The following is a 7,097-nucleotide window of genomic DNA, read 5'->3' as shown; positions in this document are numbered from 1 at the left end:
TGTACATGTGCTACTGAAGCCAAAACAAGGCAGATCTGGTCCTACCAGTAACAACAGTGTTAGGAAAATAAATCAGTAGTGATAGATGATGAATATTTATGATTGTTTCTCTCCTACCATTTTAATCATTTACAGATATTTTCAGTTTTCATCCAGTAGAAGTACAACTGAACGCAGTGCCTCCCCTGGAGTCTTAAAGAGGATGCATAATAATGTGGCAACCAGCCTCCTTCCCTCGACTCAGGGCTGGGTCGAATATCGTATTCGCCGGCATGCATTGGGATGCAGAGCCGCACCGCTCAGCAGGAGCTCCAGGAGGCATGGTGCCTCAGGCAGGCACAGAGTCTCCTGGAGCTCTGTGGCAGCCTTGAAGAAGTGCATTGGCTGCTCCAGCCTTTGAGGTTGCAGCATGTTGCTCCTGCCTACCCCCAGACAGATCTGCTGCACAGGGCTGAGGGGACAGCGAGGTGACCCAGTCCCCTCCTGGACCTGCTCCCACTGAGGAGGGAGTCTGTGGCAGAAGCTCATGCAGTGTGAGCAAGGGCTGCTATTCTGTTTGATCCTTCTGTGATGGTGCAAACTGGAGGGATATGTCGCTCTTCTCTGAGGCCTTTTATTTGGATTAGGTTTGTAGGTGGCTGCCACTCATTTTAACAGCTCATGTCTCCCTCCCCTCCCTTCCATCTTGAATGTACATAACAGTATTTTTTCAGCCTTGCCAAGCATCCCAGTCTACATATTCCCATTTATCACACAAACATCTCTGCACCTTTTTATTGTACAACTCCTTCCAATCAGCAAAAAGCCTAGAAGCAATAATATATTTAAAGTACCCTGTCAAAGCATTTTCATTGCCTAATGGCTAAGGAAAAGAGAAAGTCTGAGAGGTAAGGATCAGAGGAGTAGAAGACTTGAACTCTTCTGTAAATGCATCCAGATCATGGTGAGGTCCTGAGCACAAAAAGAGCAGTGAAAACAAAACAGTGTATAAAACATAGTTCCTGGCATCAGAAGAGAGACTTAGAGCTCCACCCCAAGTATTCATCCTAAAAGAATACTGTAAACATCGAGTTTTGCCTTATATGGGTCAGAAAACACACTGACTTCATGTCCTTCAAACTGCGCTCATAGTGTGCTGAAAGCTTTAAGAAGCAGCAGCAGCAGCAAGTGGAATGCAAACCTGTATGTACACAAGTGGCACAAATTTGCAACTGAATTCAAAGTGGGACCTCATGCAATGCAAACAGTGAAGTGACCCCAGAGGGGTGGGCTTTCAGGATGAGAGCAATATAAAAGTTAATAAAATACCAATTGCCAAATGCCAATTAGCAAATAACTGAGTACTGCCTGTTTATGTTGTTCAGAGAAGCAGATTCATTTTACCTTTTGAGTTGAACCAGATAATAGAATGCAGTGGTTAACACCGTTAAAACCCATGTGAGATAATACATCAGTGTTTAGCTGCCTTGTGGGTTATCTGGTCCATCACAAAACTATAAAAATGACAGGTGAGCTGGAAAGAAGGAAGGGCCAGATTCTGGCTCAGCAGCAAATTCTGAAAAGGACAGAGAAGAAAACTAGAAAGACAACGGCCTAGTGTGTGAGACAATTCCATTGCTTGGTTGAAAATTATGTTGTTAGTGCAGTCCAGTTACTTAAATCTGGATGGATTTTTGCTACTATCAGGGGCTGTTCCTGCAAATTGTAGTGGATCTGTATGTCTCATTGAAAAGCCATGGCTGCTCTTTCAGTCATGCTCACCATATTCCTTTTCCTGAAGCAAGTATTCATGAAGATTTTCACCTGTTCTTTGCAGCAATTGAATTTTGAGATAGACAATTTCAGGTACATGATCTCATTCCAACCTCGGTGCATCTCTTAAAGTTTCACAGGGCTGAACTCTATCAATTCACACAGCAGCACACAGGTTTATCACATCTCAGAACGGATCCACTTCACCTCAATGGTAACATTAGCTTTTTTCATAAAGAAGAGATGATCATGAGGAACTGAAAAGAGGGGGGAATGTGTGAGAAAAAGTTCTCAATTCATTATATTTTTTTTAAATTAGGGTTTTAATGGCGGTAGTTGTGGTTTTTCACCTGTGTCACAGTAGAGATTTAAGCTGAAAAAAATTCTGAGAAAGAATAAATTTAGGACTGATTTGTAGTCAGCTGTGGCAGGCTTATTCTACGCATGTAGCATGTACTTGTGGAACCTGGAGAACTGTATTCTTTAAGAATGACCTGGAAATATTTAGTACTTAAAAAGACATATTTAGCAGCTGGAACTGACACCTAACCAACAGTGGTGGATTATTTCCTAAAATACTGAAAGATTTTAGGGAAAAAATCAGCATGGATGTGCCCCCATTTTATAGAATTCTTTATAAAACTTGTTAAAGCATAAATACGGGTGTTCCATAAGATCATATCTTTACATAATTACTATTATTGGGTATACTTTTGCATAAATAATTTGGCACTTAACTTTCCTTCATCTTTTAAGCAGCAGTTATGTAAGCTGTAAAATGAAGTCAATCCTTGAATTTTTTAAGAATATTGTATTGCTGAGTTATTTTAATATGATTCTGAAGAAACTCCTGGAGTCATAATCACTGTAGTACTTTAGTTTGCCTCACCCTTTCACGCTGCAGAGATTTAGGAAGACTAAAACAATCTTCATCTCTAGTGCTAAAAAATTAAGAGGCAGCAGACCTGAAATCCCAGGGTGGGCAGCATCCCTAGTGCAACCAGTGGCCAAAGGTAATGTCTTTTCAATAGCGTGCATCACCTAGCCAAATGAGTAAACTACATGTGGGAAGAAGGCGAGTATACACTCATCTGGAAAGTGAAGAAGTCAGTTGAGAATTCCCAGGGTGCTATTCAATGCCACTGAAAATGCTTCAGGAAGTTAAAACTCCTCTTTGTTTCATATTTGTAGACTAGTATACCTTATCTGCTGTAATGTGAACTTGGGGCTGAGGAAGATCATGTCAGCATGTAAGTCACCCACCTCACTTCACTGTGACACCTGAGAACGGCATCACTGTGCAACAAGTACAACAAAGAAATGCAACTGACTATCCCAAATGTGGGCAAATGTATTAGAAGAATAAAAATGCAGTAAGCATTTTTCCCTAATGCCAGTTCATTACGAAATTTTCAGTGAGGATAAAATCTTTAAGTCTAATTTTCTAATTGAATGTCTCTTTTGAAAAATATAAATGTCTCTTTCATACATCCAGTTTGATAGGGCATGTTAAACAATGTGGATGATTCCAAAGAAAATGGGATTTAAAAAAATCAGTAATACACTACAAACTTAACTAAAAGGGTCTGAGAAACAACTAATATATATTCTGTTTAAGATGATTATTTTGAATAACTGCAGAAATGGATAAGTGTAAATGAAAACACAGAAGAGAATTTTGCTATCATCTCAAATACTTCATCAATCTATTCATTTAAAAGTACATAGAGTTTGAAATGAAAAATAACATAGAATGGATTATATTATACAATTATTTTAACATAATGGATAACTTAAATATATAAAATATTAATCTCACCAGTGTAGTTCATATGGATGTATATACACTATAACTACAAATTTATACCTAAATCTCTAAAATTTAAAGCCAGAAGTATTTTGACTGCATCTTTTTTCCCATTGCATCACAGTAAATATTTCCAGTCTTTTTCCTTTATTTTTTTTCTCCTTGCAAGAAATCTGCCTCTCACTGAACAAAGGAAATGATAGGTGTGAGCTTCTATGATTGCTGAGAAGGCAGACACAATAAAGGCACTCAGAAAATACTCTTCAGTTCAGAAATCACATCTAGTACATTAGAAACATTCATGTTTCCAGAGCACTATGTGTAAAATTCTGGTTTTTCCTAGGACCTCAGTTTGTTATTAAAGTAAATTAAGTAAAACACATTGAATGAGCACTTTTCTATCTAAAACATATGTCATATGGGATAATATTGAATGTCTAGCTTTTTTCTTTAATGACTTTAAATTGTTGAGTTTGAGCTAGAACAGACATACAAAGTATCAGATAAGAATTGTATGTAGTTTTTACTAATGCGGTATGTAGGAGACAATAGATACTAGTACCTGAATGCCTAAGAAATACAGGATTTGGAGGTTAATTGATTCACGGACACCAGAGATTGGATTTGTCCCAAACTTCATAAATAAAAAGACTTTTCTACAGATACATATGTGAATCTCTATGTCTCTGACCTAATTCTGACTTTCCTCCACCTTCAGCTCAGAGGAAAGCCACTCTGAATGAATAGTGACAAAAATATGGCAGGGGAGAAAGCTGCAGTGAAATACAGAAAATCTTAAAAAGTGAGGTACATTCTTCATTTTTTTTGCTTAAGCTGGTTGTAGATATTCTGGTTCCAGACAAAATTTGAAATAGAGATGAAAAATGAGACCTCTATCATTTCTCCTAACATTTCCAAGAAATAGAGGGACTGTTTTTGTGTACCAAAATCCACCAAACCCCCACTCATTTGTCTACTGATGTTTCAAATATGTCTAAGACACAGAGAATATTATGATCATGGCCTTGAACACTTCCACAGATGGGGCATCCACAACTTCTTCAGGCAGTCTGTTCCAGTGCCTCACCACCCTCACAGTAAAGAATTTCTTCATAGGATGTTATCTAAACCTACCCTTTCAGTTTAAAATTGTTCTCCCTTGTCCTATCACTACATTCTCTTGCCAGAAATCACACTCTGGCTTTCTTCTAGCCCCCCTTTACATACATACTGTAAGGCTGCCATAGTGTCTCCTCGGAGCCTTTTTTTCTCCAGGCTAAGCAGCACCAACTCTCTCATCTTCTCTTCATAGGAGAGATGCTCCAGCCCTCTAATCATCTTCGTGGCCCTCCTCTGGACTCCCTCCAAAAAGTCCACATCCTTCCTGGGCTGAGGATCCCAGAGATGGACACATAACTCCAGGTGGAGTCTCATGAGCACAGGTAGGACAGAAACACTTCCTTCAGCCCCTTGGCCACACTGCATTTGGTGCAACCCAAGGCATGGTTGACTCTCTGGGCTTTAAGCACATACTGCCAAAGAGTATTTGTTCCAATTCATCATATAATTAAGTCCATTCTTGGATATGCAATTGCTACAATCATTTTTCCTGCTCTCAGACTTATAGTTAGTCTAATTAGTGTAGTTCATACATATTATGCTTGGTTTTTCCCCTGTTAGTCTGAAAGTGCTTTTATTTCTGGTTTCCGGCTCATATCAGATATATTTGTGAAGCAAATGGTAATAGAAAAAAATATCTCTTATTTAAACTTCTTAAGATAAATCAAAATATTAAAATTTAGAATTTTTTAGGTGCCATTTCTCTATCAGCTGATTCAACCTGTGAAAATGTTATTGACATGTTTTTCTCAACAGGACAAAAATCAGTCATACTAAGTGTTAATTGTGAACTATTTGAATTGCTTCTAGCCTTTTGTACACCAGGCCATAATTAGTGATCAACAGTTTGCTCAACTGTAATCATGAAGGACAGCTAAAATTTTGACAATACTCATTGGTCTAACCAAAGTCTAGCACATCACCACTACTTACAAATGGTTGCACTGAGATAGTTCTCCACTATGACTCACACTTTCATTAATGTTGCAGAGAAGCCTTATTCTTTTCTACATGTCAACAGTCTCGCTAGAATTTTTGTTTCAATTTTTATTGTTAGTTTAATTTTCATGTTCATTTGAATTAAAGGGAAAACATTTGGTTTTCATAGCAGTGTATGCAAATGTTTTGAATCACTGGGATTTGACCTTCTGGAGTTTACAAGCTGTGCTGGCAAAGCCTGGCTTTTTTTCAGCTGCAACAACTGATATATTGCTTTGTCTGTGGTTACTTGTTCCTGGCTCAGAAGCCAATGAGGTTTCTTTGGAGCCTTTTGTCCAAGCTGTTGTAAAGCTATTTTGAGGGTATAGCAGCTTTCTCATCTGACAAGCTCAACTACTCCTTGTATTGAAGTTGTTAATGTATTTTAAAAAATCTTCCCTTGTTATTTGATGTATTTTGACACTCCTGGTACAGCTTAATACATGTGCTAACGACTACTTTAAATTAATTTCCAAATATGCAGCACGTGCTACATATTTAGATTGCCTGTTATGAGTAAGTTTTTGATACATACCTATAGTGGCCAACTATTTACAGGGGCAAGGAAAATTATCTGCTGGCAACCTTGTGACTAGGCATTTCACAGCTAGAGCTAAAAGGTCTAGCTGGTATAAAAGCACTCTTCAGGGTAAAGTTGATGAATTGTAGTAATCCTGACTGGTGTCAGGACAAAGGAGTCTCTCTAATTGAGCATGGTTGAAGAATCAGTAAGGGGCAGTATTAGTTAACTTCCCTAAAATGAAACTTCCAATAGGCCATCCCTCTCACTCCCACAGAAAATGAACTGGAGCATTAAAGCCACCCCCCTACATCATCTCTTATCAAAGACCTCCCTCTTTTGCTCATATATAATATAGGCTGCTCCATAGGCTCTGGAGCCAACACTGCTGTTTCCCCCGTTACATTGTGCTATGAAAAATTAACTGCTCATGTAAATGGAAGCCATTTTAACAGCAATGCACCTTTACCTCCTTGAACCACTGGAGAATCATATGAATACTCATTGGTTGCTGAAGGGAATAAGACATCTGCATTATTTTTATGAATGCCAACTGTGGCCCTGGAGTTAATTTCATTGCACTTATCCTGCCTGGCTGGGTAGTTTCAAGAAAAGTTTTAGGCAATATTTAAAGAAGGCAAACAATGCTGAAGAAAATAAATTATTAGACACATGACGAAGAAACCCTGTTAAAACAATAGAGAACCTGGAAACTCTGCCTGTATTCTCTATACCTATCTATTAAGAGATATCAGAGAAGCTTAGCAATGTTTTGTCTTCCTAGTTCCAGCCTGGGATCAAAGGGGACAGTATCTATTAAAACCACTAGAAAAAATAATAGGGGTACCAGCAGTTGAAGAGAACACGTGCATTTGGTTCCACAAAAGCTGGTAATAACCTTCGCCTATGAATTAAGCATGT

The 7,097-nt window shown here is 38.4% G+C and overlaps 1 long non-coding RNA gene across 1 annotated transcript in view; it reads right to left on the bottom strand.

Moving 5' to 3' along the window:
• Nucleotides 1–873: 873 nt before the first annotated feature.
• Nucleotides 874–7,097, bottom strand: part of LOC139671466 (uncharacterized) — a 69,373-nt gene continuing 63,149 nt past the window's right edge. The window contains exon 6 of the long non-coding RNA XR_011697729.1: nt 874–951. This is a non-coding gene — a long non-coding RNA (uncharacterized lncRNA). The remainder of the gene's footprint in view (nt 952–7,097) is intronic.

Source organism: Pithys albifrons, chromosome 4, assembly GCF_047495875.1.
Source record: "Pithys albifrons albifrons isolate INPA30051 chromosome 4, PitAlb_v1, whole genome shotgun sequence".
NCBI lineage: Eukaryota > Metazoa > Chordata > Aves > Passeriformes > Thamnophilidae > Pithys > Pithys albifrons.
Note: the sequence above shows the minus strand (reverse complement) of the source record. Positions and strands in the feature narration are given on the sequence as shown.